The sequence below is a fragment of the Pectinophora gossypiella genome, chromosome 2 (assembly GCF_024362695.1).
Source record: "Pectinophora gossypiella chromosome 2, ilPecGoss1.1, whole genome shotgun sequence".
In the NCBI taxonomy this organism is placed as follows: Eukaryota; Metazoa; Arthropoda; class Insecta; order Lepidoptera; family Gelechiidae; genus Pectinophora; species Pectinophora gossypiella.
The window spans coordinates 12,584,321-12,596,421 of NC_065405.1; positions in this window are offsets into that span (position 1 = coordinate 12,584,321).

Below are 12,101 nucleotides of genomic sequence, written 5' to 3' on the forward strand. Positions count from 1 at the left end.
ATCTGATAACGTCTGAAATGAAATAATTAACCTTAATACAAACTCATTCAGTTCATGTACAATTATAATCAACGTTGTCGTTTAATAACTTTGATGCAATGTCAAGAGACCGGACATGCGATAAGAAGCCTCCGTTAAATTAATTGGTTATTTAATTGAATGTTCCTTTGTAAAGCATACGTCTCACTGTTGAAAGGTAGCGAGTTCGTGATCAGCTAGTTACAGGCCTTTCACACTCCCTTCGGCCGCCATCGCAACCAACTAGGTTACCATGGCGGCGCCATCATGGTTGGCCCACCAACATAATGCATACAATTGTATAACACAATACAATTACAACAATAAATTGACAACAATAATTGTACAATTGTATCCCGCTGCTGGCGATGTCGGCGGCGCGCACTGTGGCGCACACACACTCGCCACTCCTCCGTACCGTGCACATGCTTAATGCACTCCTTGCATCAGCACCAGAGTGTGATCTGTTTGTGAGTGACTAGACGTATGTGTGTCGCGAGTGTCTAAGGTTCTGCGAGATGATGAATGATGTGTGAAAATTAAATATGTTTTTATATTGTTTACGTCTAAGTTTCATATGTTTAATTATATTATTTTTTATATTGAAAGTTTCATTGCACTGTAAATTTGTGAATGTAAATAAATAAAAGGTAGGTACTTCACCTGGTTGCGCAACCAATTGTTGCCGGCAACTGAGTCCCGAATAATTTCCCGCTAGTGGCGCAACCATGGTATCCGAGTGAGATAAAAAAGCATTTGAGTGAAAACGATAGATAACACTATCAGCGGCGTTGCTCCGGTAATCTCACTATCTAGTGTAACCTATCCCAACAGGCAATCAAAAAACAAATATTCGATTACCATATTCGCGTTTTCGCTAACAGTAAGACAAGTGCCTAAAGATAATAATCGCACATCGCAAACTTTTGCCGCGATAGTTTTTTATGTCTATGGGTATGGTATTGTTCAAAACTTGACCTTCAATGGGTTGTAGCCAATATTTATCAGTCACGGGTGCTATATTTTGCTAATTAAAAATGTTTCTGATATAAAATGGCTCTTTAGATGCCTTTTTGTGCACGATGAGCTATATTATTTGATGTACATTTAACAGACTCAAGCTTTTATTTGCTATAGGATTGAGTTGCACGGACACGTTTGTCGGACGAATCCAGAGCGATGCGCACGGGTCGTTACTCACTGGATACCTCAAGGCGGGCATAGAAGTCGAGGAAGACCGCGTAAAAGATGGTGTGACGACCTCAATGCTTATCGGAGGAATTGGCCGGAGATCGCGCAAAATCGCTCAGACCCCACGGTCGAATCGGCTAAATAAGCAAAGATAAGAAGGATTAAGTTACAAGTCGAGGCAATTGAATATTACAAAATCAAAAGTGGCTCATGCTGTGCTGTGTGCATATATAGGTTTGCAATTCTTATATAGTACATCACTAGGCGAGTTTCCTTTTCTGCACCCCATTGCTGTTATAACTTGTAAAAAACTTTGTAAGATATTAATATGTAGGTAGTGATAGAAATACGCATAATGCAAACAGTCAAACTTTAATTAATATTTTAAACATGAAAGCTAAGTTAGATGAACGATAACTTCGGTAACAAAACTATAAGTAGTAAACAATATACATAAGGAAATAATTTTAATTGAATAATATTAAATTAATGATGAAGTGATAAGAATACAGTAGGAGCTAGTATCGAATGACATTGGAGTAAATGTCAAAAGGAAATATAAAGGCACTCCCTACAACTGAGATTTAGATTGACATTGGCCCCGATTCCTGCAGATACCTCCTAATTTTATTTTAAGTTATACCTGTCATTTTCTTGTTCGCCGAAAAGGAAAGGGACGGATGATTGTCAACAAGTTAATTTTAAAACGAATTAATAACCCGCGCGAATAAAATAAGCATCTCGCTGGTATGCAATCCGTTTGACGTGCGTGTCAACTTAACTCTGTCGGGTTATTAGCTGATGTAAAATTTTTAGACGGTTGTTTTAGATTTAAAATTTGTGTGGAAACTCACATTCCCGAAAAATGCACTTTCGGAGGTATGTGACCTAATCTGTATTGGGCTGGTATTCCCTTCGCGGGTTGGAAGGTCAAACAGGCAGTCGCTTCTGTAAAAAACCGGACCTGTCAAATCTTCAGGTTAGGTAAGCGGGCCCTGCGAAAAACGGGATAATTCTAGGGAGATGATGATGATGTATGTTACCTAACATAAACAGCCATAGGTACACGTCCTACTTTTGGGGACTGTCCTCCCCTCTATCAAGCTGGTCCATATCACTTTTGACCATATCACTTAATGACATATTCATACTTCTTCTTCTCTCGTGTGGGTTGTGAGGTGGATTACAAACCTCATGAACCCTGGTGTCAGGGGTTACTATTGAGCCGCCAAAGGCCCCTGACATGACTCATGTAACGACTAGGTACTTACTTACATCAGTAAGTAGTAACCGGGACCAATGGCTTAACGTGCATTCCGAAGCACGGATCATCTTACTTTCGGACAATGAGATGATTAGCCTGTAATATCCTAACCTAACTAGGGATCACAAAGTCATTTTTGTGATATGTCCTCACCGGGATTCGAACCCGGGACCTCCGGATCGTGAGCCTAATGTACACATACTCGTCTGTGTGCACAATCTTTAGAGGTACTTACTTAACGTTTTTAAAAATTCATTTGTGTTAAAGGTTATAAATAATTTTCCTTCTATTTACCCGTCTCCTGTGGAAACATTGACCAAGCATCCCGCCCGAAAAAATCTTTAAAAAAATATATATATTGTTCTATATCATTGGTATTTATAAACATCGTGGGACATACTATAGCACATAGGTTCTTAGGACATCGTGTCATCATTGACTGTTAGTTGTCTTTGATTAATTGTGGCTCTGCTCACACCATTAGTTTATGTATGTATTGATATTTATAAAAATCTATTTTTATGGCAGCAACCGAACGACCGACCTGAGACGACCGGCTGCTAGCTAGCAAGGCTAACCCCTTACAACACTGAACAATATACAGAGCTTAATAAATAATTGACTTTCATTGTTACGCGTAACTCGATTGTTGTTTAACAATAAATCAGATGTCCTTCGGAAACAACAGATCGATGGTAATAGACCTTAATAGTCTCCGCCGTTAATGGCCGAGTGTAGCCAGGCTGCTAATCGGGCCTGAGGCGGTATTATCAAACTTACATTATCAATATGAAAAAAAAAATGTTTGTAAGTACTGAAACAATTTTGGAAATACTTTCGGTTTTAGGTCACGCTGTTCCAATGCGGGTTGGTTAATTAATCTCAGGCTTCTTTCGAGTTTTGAGAGAAAATGGGAACTTCTTCTCGATGGCATACAGATTTTTTCAGCCCAGTAGTTTGCCACTCGGACAGCATTTTCGGTGGCATTCATCAGCTCCTCTCGCGTACAGGTATCAGAGCACGCGGGACAAGATGTTAGATGAGCCATAGACTGTGGCGTAACACCACACACGCAGCTCAGGTCCGATCCGTTGAGAAAACCCCACCTGGACAGATTGTCTTTACTTCGGCCAACCTGTGTGCGGAGTCTATTTAAAGAACTGGGAACTAATCGCGATATTCTTCTCCGGTCGATTTACGCCTCTACATGTAATGGGCTCCTGTATAGCACATCATGTGATTTTAGCCCTGTCGGTGATTCTATGAAATCGTATCCGGCTCATCTCTGTCTTCGAGTAGCTATTCTTCTAGTCACGCGACCCTAGTCCAAAGTGATACATAATGAATTCTCGTATTTTGTGAGTAAAGCCACTCGCATGGCTAGTATTATTTTATAATTTGGCTTCATTGTTCCATCGTCCACAGCGGCAAGGCCTGCATATGGCGTTTGTCGCCTGCGGCTCGATATAAACACACCGCAGAATTAAATTAACTTCTATCATTCAAATGTGGCAATGGCCAGCCTACTACAATTTGAGCGTCACGTGGTCACGGTAAACGGCAGTTGTGGAAATAATTTAGCGGCTTTTTTGTGCAAATTATGGTATGGTGAATATGCTACCGTTATACACAAAAACCCGCATGTATAAAATATTTTTTAGTTTCAATGTGAGACGACTCAACGTTGGACAACCCCAAAAATATAGATACGTGTATGTGAAAGACATATATTATTTACAACACACCAACTGTCGAAGGGTTCTCCGGCAGATTTATTTTGACGAGTCTTATTGTACATTTGCCGCAGATAGCATTAATTACTTGGCCGGACAAATGCGGAGCGCTGAAGGCTCTCACTCAATACAACGTTTAAAACAACAGGTCTGAGGGTGCCCAGTTGGGCGCGAACCTCGGCTCAGGGCGTCGTCTGAGAGGAATCTCCGGCAGAGTGTGTGGTAGAATTTTCCGCTCCAGATTGGCTTGCACAGCCATGAAAAATAGTGCAAGACCCTGCGACAATGATAGTCATGAATCGTCCCAAACAAAACGTATGATAATTAAAACACATAATACCGGGTTCTTACCGCGTTAATCAGGTATATAAGACTCCCGATATTTCAATACTGTTGACGCGGTAAGAACCCGGTATTATGTGTTTTAATTATGATAATAACCGCGTAAACCTCAAACAATTTATAAACGTATGACGCCTATGATGATGTACGTTTGAATGTATATTTTCCGTCGATATATTACTATAGTTATTGACCTGTCGTTATTTTCCGTTGCCTTGTTATGTGTTGTAGATAAAACGTTGTCAATACTAGATTTCCCAAGTAACAGGGGCTCCACAACAATCGAACAAACAGGCCGGCGCTATCTCGATCTAAGATTGTTACATTACACTCGGCAATGCGATAATCTCCTAAAAGGTGTTCGTAGTAGTGTTGTAGATAATTAATATTTAGGCGCGGCGAGCGCCCCGCGGCGCGCGCGCCCGGCCGCTTTGTGCCGCGCCGAAACCCGCATTTGTCATGTTAGCGCGGTAAAGGTGTGAATGACTTTTTTCTAACCATTATTCATGACAATGATAGAAAATATTGTTTTTTGTTGCAACACTGTTGATTGTTGTCAATTAGTTTTTTGTTGCCTCATCGACTGATTATGAGCGTAGCTGATCGATTTAGCCCGATTTGAATTGAATGTTTGGATTAATATATGGCTAGGTTCATTACATTCGGTCGTATTATTGAATATCACTGTGACGTTTGCAAAGTGAGTTTCTTTCAAGAAGGAAATGTAAGCGCATTTTTTCATCTCAAAAGGTTTGCGCAATAAAATGTCAGCTTTAACAACTTTCTTTTCATAAAAGCAATATTTCGAGAGCTACTTGTTTTGTTACTTAAAAATGAGCCAAATCACGGCGACAAGAAAAGCTCTCAAGCTCCCCTTGCGGTGAACAATGAATAATAAGCAGGAACATCGACTATCCATTTTTCTTTTCGACCCCAACAATAACAGGGACGCTAAAAGAATGGAAACAATTGAAATTTAAATATTCCAAGAAAATACGTTTGAGGGAGAAAATATTAGACGAAGCGAGTAAAGGTGCGAGGAAAAATTGAGTTATTATTAAATTGAGGGAATATCTGAATATTTCCTGCTCACTTTAACGTTATGCAGCCTCTTAGAGTAGACAAAACAGATGGATGTCATTTTTTAGAGAAAAGAGGGCAGTAATTTATACGCTCAGAAGACTTTTTCTATTCAATACTACTATAAAGTAACAATATACTGCTAAACACAAATGGTGCGTATACTATAAATCAAAGTACATAGTAACTTCCCGCAATAATATTTAGGGCTAGAACAATAGCTATTATATTCAGTAGAGCCTCTTTGTACACTAGTGTGACGTAAAGTATTGCTTCCGGCTATCGAGCTTTTGATGCACCCTGACACGATAACCCAGTTGCGATGATTGATTCGATAATAATTGTGAGTTAACTGTTACTGCGAAAGAGGACTCTAATATATAGTATCTCCAATATTTTCGCGATGGTTTTACATTGTGTCGTGATAATAAATAATTAGCTGTCTAGAGATTTCATGATTCTAACTTTAAAAATGACAATGTTTCATACAAAGTCTCAACTTCTTCCGTCTTAGTAAGAACCTACGTTCTAAAAGGAATCCCAGAACTTGTAGTTTCTGAGATTTTGTGATGAGTGAGCGAGTCAGTGAGTTAGTCAGGGACCTTTCGCTTTTATGTATACATACGTAGACTATATGTGCTTGAGTATGTCTTGAAATTTTCGATATTTATTCAGACGTTTCCCTAGGCGTACGTATAAATACTTCTGTTTTTTTTACACTTTCTTGTTTATGTTTGCTTAAATAATAAATAAATAAAGCGATATATAGATACGCACTTCATGACTTTAAATCGTACTAGAGCTATAGGAGGTCGTTTTTCGTATGATGACCTCACTTATCATAGTTTTGCCGGGTCATTTGCCTCCCCATTTTTTCGGCCAAGTAGTTAATACTAGGTATATGCGTCAAATTTAAAACAAGTCACAATCCCCATGATACTTACATTTATTAACTATAAATTGAAAGAAATAGCTATCTTGAGATGTTATTTTCACATTTCATTTAATTGGATTAAGGTTGTATTTGGTTCAGAAGATTAAAATGTAATTTATCGCCTGGCTTAAGCTATTCAGCTTAGCTTATCGTAATTAGACAATAAACAGTAAGTAGCCAATTAAAGTTAATTTTATTAATTCGTTCTACTTGATTAAATATATGAAATAAAGATACAAATACAGCCTAGGAAGGTATAAGGAAAAGCTTATCTACTAGACTGGAAGGAAATAAATTCTCGAAATGTATATCGTACAAATGGATGGATATACTTACACATATAATTATAATGTATTCAAACACATACACATGTCCATATAAACGTATCCTTACAAGATATTCATACACAAGCAAGGTTATCACAGGAGCACAGTAACTTTTAGTATTTCAAAATTTATCTCCTAAAGTAAGTATATAAACAGCCTATATATGTCCCACTGCTGCAATAATCTAGAGATGGTATGGAGCATACTCCACCACGCTGCAAGTACATAAGTAAGTACTTCAGGCAATAAGTGTATGCTATATACATTTATCGTACTTGTACAATTCGTGGCTGACTTTTCTAATTGGCGTATCTGTAAATTTTCGTTAAAGTGATTTGTGTCTTATTGACAATTGTAAAAGGTGCAAATCAGTTTCGCCAAAATTTGAAGATACGTCAGTTCGCGACGTCAGCGACTAATTATAACCACACCGGACACTCCATACAAAAATCCCATTTTTACCGTAGACATACGTATTATGCGCGCTCTCGCCGTAACTCCTTAACGGCTTACAGCCATTTAACACAAAATAAAACCCAGAGGCTAGGCGGTGTGGTCAATCTAGCTACGAATTGGTGCGAGGCGGAGAGTTACCGCTCTATAAGTAATATTATTCCTTATTCTATGCTATAACGACAACTCTACATGGATACCTAAAGCTACAAGTAATATGATGTATTGATAACGAAGCAGATTTTCCGATGAATTAAACATGTTTTCATTGTTGTGAGGGGCGCGGGCAGGCGGCGCGGAGGGAGGGGTACTATTAACGTATGGTTTAGAGATACCATCGGCCGACAAACTCGATTAGCGGCTCGAGTGCCTCCTCTGGGGTGTGGTGCAAGCTTTAAGAGTCAAGGGGGCTTATACGTAAAACCATTAATATACAAACTTGTTGGAGAAGGAATGCATTGCCTGCTATTTTTAAGTACTTACCTACGCTTTATTGCAGTACTGAGAAATCACTAAAAATAGTATTTTACATAATGCAATATTTTTTTATTGCACACAAAATAAACACATTACGTAAACAATAAACCAATAAAATAAATTATAAATACATACTTTGAGTTTACTTTCACTTTGTTACGAGAAAGTTTAAATTATTTAATTTTACTACTTAGCGCTAGTGATCTCGTTGATGTCTTTTGTATTGAGATTACAATGAGTACATAATTATTTATAAACTTGTGTGTGTGTGTGTGTACTTGTATTTTTGAGTCGAATATGTTTTCAACTAGTCAAATCACTTACTTTTTACTAAACGTCAAAACACGATTTTACTATGGAAATTGTATGAAAATTAAGCACACTGTGACGATGACGTTTTTCTATGATGAAAAACACGATAAAATGTCCGACTTATTATTACGTTTTTCTTGATTAAAATTCATTTAAATAAGTTACTTAAATAGAAATCAGAAAATGTTTTTCGTTTGTTCTAGATCTGTCTTTATTTAGTAATCAGAATTTCATAATTTATCTTTAAAATAGTATAATTATGATCCATTGGGAATGAGCACGTGATACAAGCATAACTAATATAATTAATACTTTCCTAGATGGGCATCTTGTCTTTCGATGAGTCTATCTAAATTCGTATTTCACAATCGCTCCAAATACATGGCTAGCACCACCCGCTTCGTCAAAGCCGACCTTATCGAGGCTGCATTACATTTGTCTAAACAAGACCATCCGTGGCCATGCATAATGTTACCTTCGTTTCATGTCTAATAAATTGAATCACATTATTCACTTAGTAAATGTCAAGAGGATATTGCTACGGGCTACGGCGTAGCAGATGTAATGCAATTTTGTAATGAACACATTACTGAATTGCATGTTCGCAATATATGGTATGTTTACCACGCTGCTTTACTATCCAGGTCGTAGTCGATTGAGGGTTAGGTTAGGTTATCCTATCGCAATATAGTGTAACCTACGAATAGAGCGATGGATATTTTGGTGTAATGCGCTCTTTATCATATTTTTTAAGTTTTAGATGTTGCAAGTTATTTTTTACAACTTATGCAATGCATTTAAGATCTATCTCTTCCTCTTAGAAAACACAGAAGTAATATTTGTGTATGTGTAAGTAAAAATAAAAATAGTTTTGAACACGTTACCGAAACTCAGAAGAGGTTTCTAAAGTCATAATCTTAACTAAGTCGAAGTTAATTACTTTTTGGCTCTCTCAAACAAGGCTTTGGCGGTAACACGGCCGCTCATAATTCATTCCAACTCGCATCCTCCTTCGTAATATGGTGCGCGTAGACGCATCGGCGCGCTCGACAGAGACGAACTCATACGAAAGAGCAAGATCGGTGTACGCCCTGTAGAGTGACCAGACTTACTTTAATATTGTGAAGGATAAGGACTTGTTTTTAAAATTAATATGGATTTCAAAAATGTAAATATGAGGCAGCACTTTCTTAAAGGAATCGATTTGGTATTTATAGATGAACCTCTAGCTTCGAACAAAAAGCTGAAAAATCAATTAAATATACATAAAATAGGGCTGCTCGTTTTATGCATGTATCTAAGTATACAATTAAAGTTCACAACATAAGTTAAGGAAAACTATCGATTGTACTGAATTAAAACAGATTGTAGTGAATGCAATCCGAGGCGAATCTACTTAGGGAAAAACGGGATGTCACTCAACCAAAACGTATGGCCAACCTATCGCCCTCGGATATAATACGGAATGTTTATAGCTCGAGAACTTCCTTTTAGTTTTTTTGAGAGCACTATTTCAAATATTGTTTTAATTGATTGCCGGCAGACCATTTGGCGGCGAGAGATGCGCCCGAGTCCCTAATTACAGGGATAACGCTGCCTCGTATTATTTTCGATTCACAAAGACAGTTTACGGCACTTAGTTGTTCCTCTGACAGCTGTAATTTGGTAGAACTTATCATGTCGGATTGTTGACTTTTTGTTTTGTTTATATCATAAAGTGAGTGAGTAGGTTTGATATTAAACTTTTGTTAATGTTTTGAAATGAATTTTGAGTTACTCATAGCAATGGCCTAATTCGTCCTCGTTATGAGGTGAATCACACGCATCTTGTCAAACCTGTTTTATTAAGTCATTGGGTACTTATTTAACTAAGCATGATGTGACTTAACATAAAAGTTTTAAGATATAAAACATTCATATCTGACAAAGAGAGATATGGAGTTTAAAAACTTGCTGTTTTAAAGTAAAACTTTGTTTTAAATATTGCTTTAAACTATTGCTATTTACACTCATAAATATTTTAATAGTACAATAAACTTCACAGCCTCCGTGGTCTAGTGACCGTTAGGCTCAGGATCACGGGCAGGATTGAGTCACCTGATTGTCTGAAAAAGTAAGATATAACTATGCTTCGGAGGGCATGTTAAACCGTTGGTCCCGGCTATTAGCCGTAAAAACACCTCCACTAACCCGCAGTTGAGCATACCCCCTGTGCTCCATATCCGATCGATTGAGGGGAGGCCTGTGCGCAGAAGTGGTACCAACGTATATAGGCTGTTTATATTATGTAAACAATAAATTTACTTACAATAACATTCATGTGAAACATTTTATGTAAGTACTATATTACTATAGTAATAATTCAAACACATAATACCGGGTTCTTACCGCGTTAAATTCAGGGATACGAGATTCCCGATATTTCAATACTGTTGCAAGTGGCATGATCACGGGATAACTATGTATAATATATTTTAATTTATGATAATAACCGCGTAAATCTTAAACAATGTATAATATAATAATAGATATACAAACTAACGCCAATCGTTATTAGGGCGGTCAAAAAGACCACATCGAAGCAATTCAGTTAAGAAACAATATTCCTATTTGACATTTGTTTGCATTGCGCACTTACTTTTATATGCGCAAATATCAAATTGGAATAAAGCTTTTTTAAACCCCCCAAGAATATGTAGCGTCACAGTTGTCAAAAAAATACACCTGGTTACTTTTGACATTTGTATTTTAAGATAAGAATGAAAAAGAAAACGAATTAACGACATAAACAATGCTTTAAAATAAAAAATAAAATAAAATAAAGTAGGTAGTTGAAAATACATTTGATCTTGACCAGTGGCAATAAAGCTGGTGTGCACCCGCATACAGCGACCGCAGACAGTCGCTATTGTGTGCCCAGCTTTATGCGCCATAATCGTAGCAGCCTGCCATTTACATACCGATTGTTTTGATTGGAACAAATATATTAAAAAAAAATTAAACATGGTTGAGTTATAGAAGTGCTATTGGTGGTGGCGTCTTGCATTTTAAAGGTCACAGCTTCTGTTTCAATTGAACTAGGTACTTAATTATCAGTGTCTTGGCGGATCATATCATTGGTTAAAAGATATGATCCGCCGTTTCGATAAAACCTACCAGAATATATTTCGAAAATCTGTAACGGCTTAACCACCTTCCGTACACAGTATTTTAACAATGGAGTTTGAATTTAAAAAAACATTCGGTCTTACGAATACGTACAATTGGGCAGTTTCCTAGGTCAACGATAATTTATGAAATTCTGATTACTTACTAAAGAAAGACAGATCTAAAGCTGACAAAAAACATTACCTAATCTACCTATATATGAATTGTAATAAAGAAAAATATCATAATAAGTACTACATTTGGTACGTTTTTCTATGATGTCACAGGTTGCTTTTACATACAAATTCCATAGTAATTTCGTGTTTGACGTTTAGTAATAAGTAGTTACTTTTTACTAGTAGTTGATTTGACTAGTTGGAAACTACCCTTTTCTTCACATTCTTCACAACAGCAACTCTAAAGAGACTCCATACAAATGTCGTGGGCCGATCGAGATCAAAATCAAATCAAAGCAAATATTCTTCTTCTTCGAGATCTGTTTGGGCAGCTCATGATGTGAGCTTGTAAACCACATGCAAATTAATTTGTTCTCGAGAATATACAGAATGGATAGATGAATTGATTGACAACATACATGTAGTGAAAGCTTATTGAAACAAATGACAGACATCAGATTTTGGTATTGTCGTTAATCTTCCGCCTTAACACGTACAGTCAGAGCGACCATAGCTAATATGAATTATTCTACAATTTCGACCACCTCTTACCAGTGCATTGTATGAACCATATGACTCAGTTTTATAAAACAACAATGTATAAACTTAATGTGTCTTGTCATCATTGTTTTTGTTTGGGAATTTGAA